At 37.0% G+C, this 12,512-nt stretch overlaps 1 non-coding gene across 1 annotated transcript; it reads right to left on the bottom strand.

Annotated features, from left to right (window-relative positions):
- Nucleotides 1–12,080: 12,080 nt before the first annotated feature.
- LOC122277853 lies at nucleotides 12,081–12,188 on the bottom strand. Its single transcript, XR_006229161.1, has one exon. It is a non-coding gene; the product is annotated as a small nucleolar RNA R71 (small nucleolar RNA).
- Between the last annotated feature and the right edge of the window lie 324 nt (nucleotides 12,189–12,512).

Raw genomic sequence — 12,512 nt, forward strand, 5'->3', positions numbered from 1 at the left:
CACCAAAATGACCCAACAAACCACATCCATGCACAAGCAATTTATGCATAAGACTAGTAGGCTCACAAAGTTTATTCTCTCCAAACAAGTACCAATCTAGTCTATAGCACTTACCAAAAGATGTTTTCTCATGTACTCCATACACACTGGCAAAGTCATCATCATTAGCATGCAATTTCTTGTCATATTCAAATCTCAATAACTTTGCATCTAAAATAACGATATGATCATACCTTCTTGCTAATGCACAAGCCACAAAAGTTTCCTTACCGTGTGTGTACTTGATTACAAGAGGAAAAGTCTCAATATATTCCTCCCACTTGGCATGCATTCTAGTCAACTTACGTTGTTCTTTCAAGTATATCAAGGACTCATGTTCTTCAAAGAAAGGTCGGGTAGGAATTATCGCACCTGGCACAAAATCAATGTATTGCTCTATCCCTCTAATAATAGGTTGCAATCCACTAAACACATCGCTAGGAATCACGACCTTATATCCCTGCAACAAAGAAACAACAATACTAGGCAAAGGTACGTTAGGTTCGTTAGTATTAAAACTTGCCTTAGCATAAAAACTCACTTTTGTTTTTGTTTTCCTCTCATTTTCTTCACTATCTCTTCTCTTTTCACTCTCTCTTTTCTTTTCACTCTCTCTTTTTTCTTCAGTCTCTTTATTCTTTTCACTCTCCTTTTTCTTTTCACTTTCTTTTTCCTTTTCACTCTCTATTTTCTTTTCACTCTCTGTTTTTTCTTCACTCTCTCCTTCTCTTGAAGTTTTGGCCTCACTATTTCTTCTTTTCTCAATCTCACTTTCACTCTTTCTTTTTTCATCAATCTCACTGTCTCTCTTTCTTTTTTGATCAACTTCACTTTCTTTCTTTCTTTTTTGATTGACCTCACTTTTCAACTTGAGTTGGTCCTCAAGGACCTGTGTTGGAGTTAAAGGAGCAAGTTTGATTCTTTTTCCATCCTTTCAAAGCTTTACATGTTTTCTAAACCCATCATAGATCACTCTCCTATCACAATGCCACGGCCTCCCCAACAAAATATGACTAGCATACATAGGCACAACATCACAAAGTACCTCATCCTTGTACCTCCCAATTGAAAAAGAAACTAGCACTTGCTTATTTATCCTAACCTCCCCACAATCAGTCAACCACTGCAACTTGTATGTCTAGGGTGTTTCAAAGTAGGTAAATTCAATTTCTCAACTAAAGTAGTGCTAGCAACATTAGTACAACTCTCTCCATCAATAATCATACTACATACCTTGTTGTTGATGTGGCATCTAGTACGAAAAATGTTCTCTCTTTGCTACTCTATACCATCCATCTTAAATTCTGTATTGGGAGCACGCCTAACAACAAGAGACTCGCCATACTCTTCATTCTTATTGTACCTATTCTCAATACTAAGCTCACGTCTCCTCCTATCTCTCCCACTTTGCAAATTTCTAATCAATCCACTTTGTTGTTCCATCTTATCCCTCACTTCCCCCAACTTCAAAGATAACCTTTCAAACTTTTGTTGCATGGACTGCAACAAAAAGAATGAATTGTCTAACATCCCCTTTGGTTATGAGTCACTTTAATGAGACATCGTATGTGCTGCACAAAAAAGAATGTTAGTGGAAAAAGACCTCACATGCTCTCCGTCACGTGTTTACATTCAAAAAATGACACTCCACTCGTGTTTCATTCTTAATTGGCTTTTTCTCGATAATGATGTCACACTCTCTTGCCTTTTACCTCAAGATTTTTCCCACTCAAGTTCTTTCAAAACTAATTGAACTCAATCAAGACAAAGCAACCTTGTTTAATCCCAACTAGCAATTATATCCAAGAAACAAGAACAAGAGAAACACAGAAGGAACAACAATGACACGAGAATCAAGGAAATTATACGAGAGAAAGAGTAATTACAAAACAAGACACCAACTAGAAAAAATGTATTCAGTCCCTTTAAAGATAACACTCAATCAATGCCAAACCACTCAATTTCATATGGCAAAGTATTTCAAACAACTATACCCAAAATCATTTTCTTTTTCTTTTTTTTTTGCCTTTTTTTTCGAATTTTTCTTTCTTTCTTTTCTTTTCTTTTCTTTTCCTTTCTTTTCTTTTCTTATTTTTTTCTTTTTCTTTTCTCAACAATTTAACCACAAACAGAAATATTCAATTGTAATAATCAAACAATTGAATTCAAACACTTACAAATTGACAAGGAAATAGAAGGGAATCAATGAAACCCTAGAAATTTCAAACCCTAGATGGTGCAAATTTTGGCAGCTCTCAAACAAGGAATTTAGCCACCCTATGGTGATGAACATGAAACCCAAAAGATAAAATAATTTGGCAGCCCTAGGAAATTCGAATTTCTGCAATTTTTTTTTTTTTGTGCGACCCTAAAACAATGAAACCTTAGAATTAACGATACAATAAATAAAGATAGAATCAGACCTGATTGGAAACCTTGCTCTAATTACCAAATGATGTGAACCCCAATCGACTCACTTTGAGACCCAACAACAATATTGGAAAACAAACTCAAGAACGCCAAACTCAAGTCTATGGATGGAGAATCTAGACCCGTTGAGAACTCGTTTCAAGAACCCAGATTATATTAAAATCTAGACCCAATGAAATCCCGTCTCAAGAACCCAAATTACAAGGAGGAACGCCACAAAGGTTGTGATTTACCTTTGATAAGTTCAAGAGTTCAATTAAGAACAAGAGGAGAAAACTCACTCACAATGAAAATTCAATAAAAAATGTCTTACCCACTAAAATGAGGCTACAAGTGGTTTAAATAAACAATCTCCAAAACCCTAAAGGAATAGTGCCTCTGGTACTGTAGCGTGAACAGTGCCGCGCTACAGTAACATCTAAAACCCTAGTTCAAATAAAATAATAACTTTCCAAATATGCCCTTGGCCAAAATACAAGGCCTTCCCAAAAACCCTAGTTCATTAAAAATAAGACATATGTGTGGGCTGACATCCTCAAGCCCACTTATTCTAAACTAACAAAATAAGCTGTTTTAATGAAATGAATAAGTCCAAGGCCTTCAATAACAATAGGCAAAAGTCTTGTCTTCCACAACTTGGATCAAGTGGGTCAAAACTGGTTCTCCTTCTTTGAAGCATATCATGAGTGTCGGGCTCTTGCTAGCTTCTTCCCAATTGAATTGTACTAATTCTTGCATTGCTCCCTTGATCTTGGTGGCTCTTAATCTTGTAATTGATCCGTAAGACTTGGTCCGCCTTGGGGCCCATCATTCCCCCTCTCCTCAAAAGGATTTGACCTCGAATCTCCACCCGGATCAAAGGGAAAAAGATAAGTAACATTAATAATAGAAAACACATGATACTTACTTGGAAGATCCACTAGATATGAAGTATCGTTAATTTTATCAAGAATTTTGAAATGTCCCTCCAAGCTACTTCTGTCATCAACAGGTAAATGCATTGAATCAAAAGGAATAAATGGATTAAAACCATAAACAATTTCAGAAGGACAATTTGAAGCAGTAGTATGCATGGTCTTATTATATACAAACTCTATAAATAGCATATGATACTTTCGCAAGTGTTCATGCGACAAGTCATTGAATGGTATATGGTACTCCCACCAACATTCATGCAACATGTCAAAAATCTTCTTTACACCAAATTGATCGCTCCCATTATATGCAAACTCAATGAATGGAAAGTAATACTTCCACAAACATTTATGAAACACATCTAAAATTCTTTTTACACCAAAATGACCCAACAAACCACATCCATGCACAAGCAATTTATGCATAAGACTAGTAGGCTCACAAAGTTTATTCTCTCCAAACAAGTACCAATCTAGTCTATAGCACTTACCAAAAGATGTTTTCTCATGTACTCCATACACACTGGCAAAGTCATCATCATTAGCATGCAATTTCTTGTCATATTCAAATCTCAATAACTTCGCATCTAAATAACGATATGATCATACCTTCTTGCTAATGCACAAGCCACAAAAGTTTCCTTACCGTGTGTGTACTTGATTACAAGAGGAAAAGTCTCAATATATTCCTCCCACTTGGCATGCATTCTAGTCAACTTACGTTGTTCTTTCAATGTATCAAGGACTCATGTTCTTCAAAGAAAGGTCGGGTAGGAATTATCGCACCTGGCACAAAATCAATGTATTGCTCTATCTCTCTAATAATAGGTGGCAATCCACTAAACACACCGCTAGGAATCACGACCTTATATCCCTACAACAAAGAAACAACAATACTAGGCAAAGGTACGTTAAGTTCGTTAGTATTAAAATTTGCCTTAGCATAAAAACTCACTTTTGTTTTTGTTTTCCTCTCATTTTCTGCACTATCTCTTCTCTTTTCACTCTCTCTTTTCCTTTCACTCTCTTTTTTCTTCAGTCTCTTTATTCTTTTCACTCTCATTTTTCTTTTCACTTTCTTTTTCCTTTTCACTCTCTATTTTCTTTTCACTCTCTGTTTTTTCTTCACTCTCTCTTCTCTTGAAGTTTTGGCCTCACTATTTCTTCTTTTCTCAATCTCACTTTCACTCTTTCTTTTTTCATCAATCTCATTGTCTCTCTTTCTTTTTTGATCAACTTCACTTTCTTTCTTTCTTTTTTGATCGACCTTACTTTTCAACTTGAGTTGGTCCTCATGGACCTGTGTTGGAGTTAAAGGAGCAAGTTTGATTCTTTTTCCATCCTTTTCAAAGCTGTACATGTTTCTAAACCCATCACAGATCACTCTCCTATCACACTGCCACGGTCTCCCCAACAAAATATGACCAGCATACATAGGCACAACATCACAAAGTACCTCATCCTTGTACCTCCCAATTGAAAAAGAAACTAGCACTTGCTTATTTATTCTAACCTCCCCACAATCATTCAACCACTGCAACTTGTATGGTCTATTGTGTTTCAAAGTAGGTAAATTCAATTTCTCGACTAAAGTAGTGCTAGCAACATTAGTACAACTCTCTCCATCAATAATCATACGACATACCTTGTTGTTGATGTGGCATCTAGTACGAAAAATGTTCTCTCTTTGCTGCTCTATACCATCCATCTTAAATTCTGTATTGGGAGCACGCCTAAAAACAAGAGACTCGCCATACTCTTCATTCTTATTGTACCTATTCTCAATACTAAGCTCACGTCTCCTCCTACCTCTCCCACTTTGTAAATTTCTAATCAATGCACTTTGTTGTTCCATCTTATCCCTCACTTCCCCCAACTTCAAATTTAACCTTTCAAACTTTTGCTGCATGGACTGCAACAAAAAGAATGAATTGTCTGACATCCCCTTTGGTTATGAGTCACTTTAATGAGACATCGTATGTGCTGCACAAAAAAGAATGTTAGTGGAAAAAGACCTCACATGCTCTCCCTCACGTGTTTACACTCAAAAAATGACACTCCACTCGTGTTTCACTCTTAATTGGCTTTTAACCGATAATGATCTCACACTCTCTTGCCTTTTACCTCAAGGGTTTTCCCACTCAAGTTCTTTCAAAACTAATTGAACTCAATCAAGACAAAGCAACCTTCTTTAATCCCAAGTAGCAATTAGATCCAAGAAACAAGAACAAGAGAAACACGGAAGGAACAACAATGACACGAGAATCAAGGAAATGATACGAGGGAAAGAGTAATTACAAAACAAGACACCAACAAGAAAAAATGTATTCAGCCCCTTTAAAGATAACGCTCAATCAATGCCAGACCACTCAATTTCATATGGCAAAGTATTTCAAACAACTATACCCAAAATCATTTTCTTTCTCTTTTTTTTTTTGCCCTTTTTTTCGAATTTTTTTTTTGTTTCTTTTCTTTTCTTTTCTTTTCCTTTCTTTTCTTTTCTTTTCTTTTCCTATTTTTTTCTTTTTCTTTTCTCAACAATTCAACAACAAACAGAAATATTCAATTGTGATAATCAAACAATTGAATTCAAACAAATACAAATTGACAAGGAAATAGAAGGGAATCAATGAAACCCTAGAAATTTCAAACCCTACATGGTGCAAATTTTGGCAGCTCTCAGAAAAGGAATTTAGCCACCCTATGATGATGAACATGAAACCCAAAAGATAGAATAATTTGGCAGCCCTAGGAAATTCGAATTTTTGCAGTTTTTTTTTTTTTTTGTGCAACCCTAAAACAATGAAGCCCTAGAATTAACGATACAATAAATAAAGATAGAATCAGAACTGATTGGAAACCTTGCTCTGATTACCAAATGATGTGAACCCCAATCGACTCACTTTGAGACCCAACACCAATATTGGAAAACAAACCCAAGAACGCCAAACTCAAGTCTATGGATGGAGAATCTAGACCTATTGAGAACTCGTTTCAAGAATCTAGATTATATTAAAATCTAGACCCAATGAAATCCCATCTCAAGAACCCAAATTACAAGGAGGAACGCCACAAAGGTTGTGATTTACCTTTGATAAGTTCAAAAGTTCAATTAAGAACTAGAGGAGAAAACTCACTCACAATGAAAATTCAATAAAAAATGTCTTACCCACTAAAATGAGGCTACAAGTAGTTTAAATAAACAATCCCCAAAACCCTAAAGGAATAGTGCCTCGGGTACTGTAGCGTGAACAGTGCCTCGCTACAGTAACATCTAAAACCCTAGTTCAAATAAAATAATAACTTTCCAAAATTTTCCTTGGCCAAAATACAAGGTCTTCCCAAAAACCCTAGTTCATTAAAAATAAGACATATGTGTGGGCTGACATCCTCAAGCCCACTTATTCTAAACTAACAAAATAAGCTCTTTTAATGAAATGAATAAGTCCAAGGCCTTCAATAGCAATAGGCCCAAGTCTTGTCTTCCATAGCTTGGATCAAGGTTCTCCTTCTTTGAAGCCCATCATGAGTGTCGGGCTCTTGCTAGCTTCATCCCAATTGAATTGTACTAATTCTTGCATTGCTCCCTTGATCTTGGTGGCTCTTAATCTTGTAATTGATCCGTAAGACTTGATCCGCCTTGGGGCCCATCATTACCATTGGTTTTCGTCGAGCCCAAGACATGTTAAAAGCCCCCAAGGTTCACATCTAGCCATGTTTAACTTCTAGCTAGAGTTAAAGGGCAATAATCAACATACACAAGATTATTCATCTCTAAACCATGCTTTGTGCTTAATTTCCCTTTTAATATTCTTTCTCACATTTTTTCCCTAAAAAATGTAGCTTTTATTGTTGTTTGTCATCATTCTAGGGTTGAATTAGAAGATTGTTCTTCATCCAAGACATGTCACTTGAAGGAAAGCCGGGTATATGACCAAGTCACCGCAAATCGGCACCTAGCTGCCCCTTCATGTGCACTGCGACAAATTGGGCCCTAGCCCACACATTGCGCAATATTTTCGCAAGAGAAATCCCACTACTCACACTCCACATTAACCTGCCTAGTTCAGTTATAGAATCCAACGAATTGCCATCCAGACACCTGTCTTTTATTTCATTCTTGAAATTGACGGCCACATACACCTTAGCATTGGTTTCGATCAAGCCCAAGAAGCGTAACAATCTCCCAAGGTTCACAGCTGGCCACGGTTAATCTTAGAGTTAAGGGCAATAATCGACTTCCACATGATTATCTATCTCTAGACCATATTTTGAGATTAATTTATCTTTTAATATTCTTTCTCAACCTTTTTATCTTGACCTTATTGTTTTTAGTGTTGTTTTCCATCATTCTTAGATTTAATTTGAAGATTAGTATTGATCCAAGACATGTTAATTGAAACAAAGCCGTGTAAATGCCCAAGTCACCGCAAATCGCCACCTCGGTACACCTTCATGCGTGCATTGCAACAAATCGGCGCCAAGCCCATGCCTTTTAGACATTTCCTCATTGGAAACTTCACTATTTGCACCCCACATTCACCCTCCAAGTTCAATTCTAGCATCTGATGAATTAGCAGCAAGAAACCCCGTCTTTTATCTCATTCTTTCAGTTGAAGCCCACATACAGCTTACCATTGGTTTCCTCAAGCCCAAGACGTGTAACAAGCCCCCAAGGTTCAAATCTAGCCATGTTTAAGCTTCTAGCTAGAGTTAAAGGTCAACAATCAACATACACATGATTATTCATCTCTAAACCATGTTTTGTGCTTAATTTCCCTTTTAATATTCTTTCGCACCTTTTTTTCCTTAAACTTTGTTGCTTTTCTTGCTGTTTTTCATCATTCTTGGGTTGAATTAGAGGATTAGTCTTGATCCAAGACATGTGAATTGAAGCAAAGCCATGTAAATCCCCAGGTCACTGCAAATTGGCACTGAGGTGCCCCTTCATGTCCATTGCAACAAATTGGCCCCTAGCCCACGCCTTTTACACCATTTTCGCAAGACAAATCTCATTACTTGCACCCCACCATAACCCGCTGAGTTCAGTAACAGAATCCGACCAGTTGCTTCCAGACAACTGTCTTTCATTTCATTCTTCCAATTGATGCCCACATACACGTTACCATCGGTTTCCGTCAAGCCCAAGAGGTGTAAGAAACACCCGACATTCATCGTTAGCCTTGGTTAAGCTTTTGACCCACGCGCCGTAATCAACTTACACATGATTATTCATCTCCAAACCAAGTTTTGAGGTTAATTTCCCTTTCAATTCTCTCTCCCTTTTTATCTAGACCTTATTGTTTTCATTGTTGTTTTTCATCATTCTCAGATTTAATTAGAAGATTAGTCTTGATCCAAGGCATGTCAATTGATGAAGCTAAGCCATACAAATGCCCTAGTCACCACAAATCGGCACCTAGAAGCACCTTCATGTGCATTTCAAAATAAAGGACCCAAGCCCTTGGCCTCTTGCACTATTTTCTCAAGTGAAGTTTCATTATTTACACCCCAAATTAACCATCCTAGTTCAGTTCTTGCATCCGCCGAATTAGCCACAAGTAACCCATCTTTTTTTTTTTCCTTCCAATTAAAGCTCCACAAACAACTTACCATTGGTTTCAGTCAAGCCCAAGAAACGTAAGAAGCCCCTAAGGTTCACATCTAGCGATGGTTAAGCTTAAGACTTGTGTTAAGGGCGATAATCAACTCACACACGATTATTTATTTGTAGACCGTGTTTTGAGATTAATTTATCTTTTAATATTCTTTCTCACCCTTTTTAACTTGACCTTATTGTTTTCATTCTTGTTTTCCATCATTCTTAGATTTAATTAGAAGATTAGTATTGATCCAAGACATGTCAATTGAAATAAAGTCATGGAAATGCCCAAGTCACTACAAATCCGCACCTCAGTGCATCTTCATGTGTGCATTGCAACAAATCAGCTCCAAGCCCATGCCTTTTACACCATTTCCTCGTTGGAAACTTCACTATTTACATTCCCACATTAACCCTCCTAGTTTACTTCTAGCATCCGATGAATTAGCAGCAATAAACCCAGTCTTCTATCTCATTCTTTCAGTTGATGCCCACATGCACCTTACCGTTGGTTTCCGTCGAGCCCATGACGTGTTAAAAGCACCCAAGGTTCACATCTAGCCATATTTAAGCTTCTAGCTAGAGTTAAAGGGCAATAATCAACATACACAAGATTATTCATCTCTAAGCCATGCTTTGTGCTTAATTTCCCTTTTAATATTCTTTCTCACCTTTTTTCCCTAAACCTTGTAGCTTTTATTGTTGTTTGTCATCATTCTAGGGTTGAATTAGAAGATTGTTCTTCATCCAAGACATGTTAATTGAAGGGAAGCCGGGTAAATGACCAAGTCACCGCAAATCGGCACCTAGCTACCCTTTCATGTGCATTGCGACAAATCAGCCCCTGGCCCACACATTGCGCAATATTTTCACAAGAGAAATCCCACTACTCACACTCCACATTAACGCGCCTAGTTCAGTAATAGAATCCGACGAATTGCCACCCAGACACCTGTCTTTTATTTCATTCTTGAAATTGAAGGCCACATACACCTTACCATTGGTTTCAGTCAAGCCCAAGAAGCGTAACAATCTCCCAAGGTTCACAGCTGGCCAGGATTAAGCTTAGGACTTGAGAGTTGATGGGTGTGCGAAAGTGCACTCTATATACCCTATTATTGGACTAAAATGCTAAAATGTGAATAGAAATCATAGGAATTAATGTGTATTCTTAAATTGAATTTCTATTTACGTTGGGATACTCCTAAGCAGTTTTTTTATGTCTAATTTCATAGTTTATAAAAGTCCAAGTCAAGCCCAGTCAAATTCAAAGGAGGACATTCATGGGGTTTGAGAGCAATTTGGAAGAAAAGAAAAAGAAAAAAGATCACAAAATGAAACCACAAGAAGTCCAAGTCTGAAATTCGCTAGGAGACAGTCTGGATATACTTTAGTCTTTTGACTGTATCTTTTTACTCACATATTGATGCGATTCATGATGCATTGAAAGCTATCTTAAAGGGCTATAACTTTGTCTCTAATAAGGATTTCCAAATTCGAACTCCTGAAGGCCGTACGTGGCTGCCAAGATAAGTCCTAAAATTTAGGCGATTTTTTTATGCGGAAATTAAGAGGACATTGGGGTTTCTTTCCTACCCTATATAAGCATATCATTAGCACGAAATGGAAGAGAGGAAGAGGCACAAGAGGCAAATCTGAAGAGAGGAGAAAATCACTTCCATGGCCACCGTTCGCTTTAGTTTTCTCTGGAGATTTTTGTTGTCCATTATATTTATGGGTAACTAAATTCTCAAGTAGGGTTAGGGATGAACTTGCACATTAGATGGTATTTCTAATTTATTGTTAATTCATGTATTTGATTTTCAATTTCTAAAACTCTTTTGTTTTATCATTCTCAATTCATCGTTGTTGTTTTCTTCTCCGAATAATCATAAAATTTATTTTGTTTATGGATTCAGTCATGCTTTTTCTATTGAATGGATTAGTTCTTTGATTATGTTTGGATCAATTATTTATCTATATTGATTTAGCTTTTTGCTGCAATATCGCTTCCTGAGTATATTGTCGTCATTGGATTTTATCAATTGGGGTAGTAATTCAAGTTTTTTAAAAGTGGTGAATGTTTTTTCAAAGGGTTACATTTGATTTAAGTCTGGTTTATAAATCTATACCTTCCGATTGGGAATTGCGGGAATTGAGTTCCTAATTGAGTTATCCAATGAATTAAGAATAATTAAAATACCAGATTTGTGCGAGGGATTCCCGACACTCTACTGTTTGTCAAATTTGAGTACTTTTTCTGTTAATCACTTTGCTTCACTTGAATTTACATTTAAAATTAATCTTTGTTCTCTATTACTTATTTAATATTTTTTTCTTTAGTTTCTTTCTTCCTCTTGCTATTCTTTTAATTTGTCTCTCTGTGGAATCGACATCCCAAAGCTGTGCTACAACTACCGCGTTATTCTTTGGGCGTAATCAAATTTTGGCGCCGTTTCCAGGGAGACGGTAGAAGAATTGCGAGATAGTTTTTCTTTTCAACAGTTTGTAAAGGCGGTAACTTCGTTCCCTATTTTAGCTTGCTGTATTTTTTTTTTCTTTTTCTTTTTGTAGTTTTTTTTTAGTGTTGCGTTTTCTCTACTTTGCATGCACAGGTATAGAGACGCTTTGGGTCGGTTTGCTTGTAGACCTGTGTTAGAGTCTGAGTTTTATTTTTCTGATCATTTGTTTGATAATTCTTCTAATTTTGAGAAAATGAGTGAACACGAAGATCAACCCACTAGGACCCTTCAGGATTACCTCCACCCTACACGCACAGCCACACCATCATGCATCATGTTTCCAGCTAATATTCGCCAATTGGATTTTAAAACAGGGATGATACAGTTACTCCCTACTTTTCATGGCTTGGAAAATTAAAATCCATATGTGCACATTAGGGAGTTTGAGGAAGTAGTTGCGACTTTTCATAGTCAAAATGCAACTGATGACATTGTGAGACTTAAGTTCTTTCCTTTCTCTTTGAATGATAGAGCTAAGAGTTGGCTATACTCATTGAGACCACGATCTATTGGGTCATGGAATGAGATGACTCAGGTCTTCTTTAATAAATACTTTCCCCAACATAAGACCAATGCTTTAAAAAGGCAAATCTCCACCTTTGTACAAAAGGACAGTGAGAGTTTGTATCAGTCTTGGGAGAGATTTAAGGAGCTATTGAGTATGTGTCCTCACCATGGGTATGAGAATTGACGCTTAGTGAGCTATTTTTATAAGGGACTTACACCTAGAGAGCGTCAATTTTTGGAGATGATGTGTAATGGTGAGTTCCTACAGAAAGATCCTGATGAGGCCATAGAATACCTCAATGAGCTTGCTGAAAAAGCTCACACTTGGACTGGACCTAGTGCTACTGAGAGCACAAATAGGTCACGACCTGCAGGAAACCTAAATGGTGGTGGAATTTACCATCTCAGGGAAGAAGATAACCTAAAGGCTAAGGTTGAGATGCTCACTAGGGAGCTAGAGGTGTTGAAGAATAAAGACTTAAAGCCAACACACGTGGC

Source organism: Carya illinoinensis, chromosome 9 (assembly GCF_018687715.1).
Source record: "Carya illinoinensis cultivar Pawnee chromosome 9, C.illinoinensisPawnee_v1, whole genome shotgun sequence".
Lineage (NCBI taxonomy): Eukaryota > Viridiplantae > Streptophyta > Magnoliopsida > Fagales > Juglandaceae > Carya > Carya illinoinensis.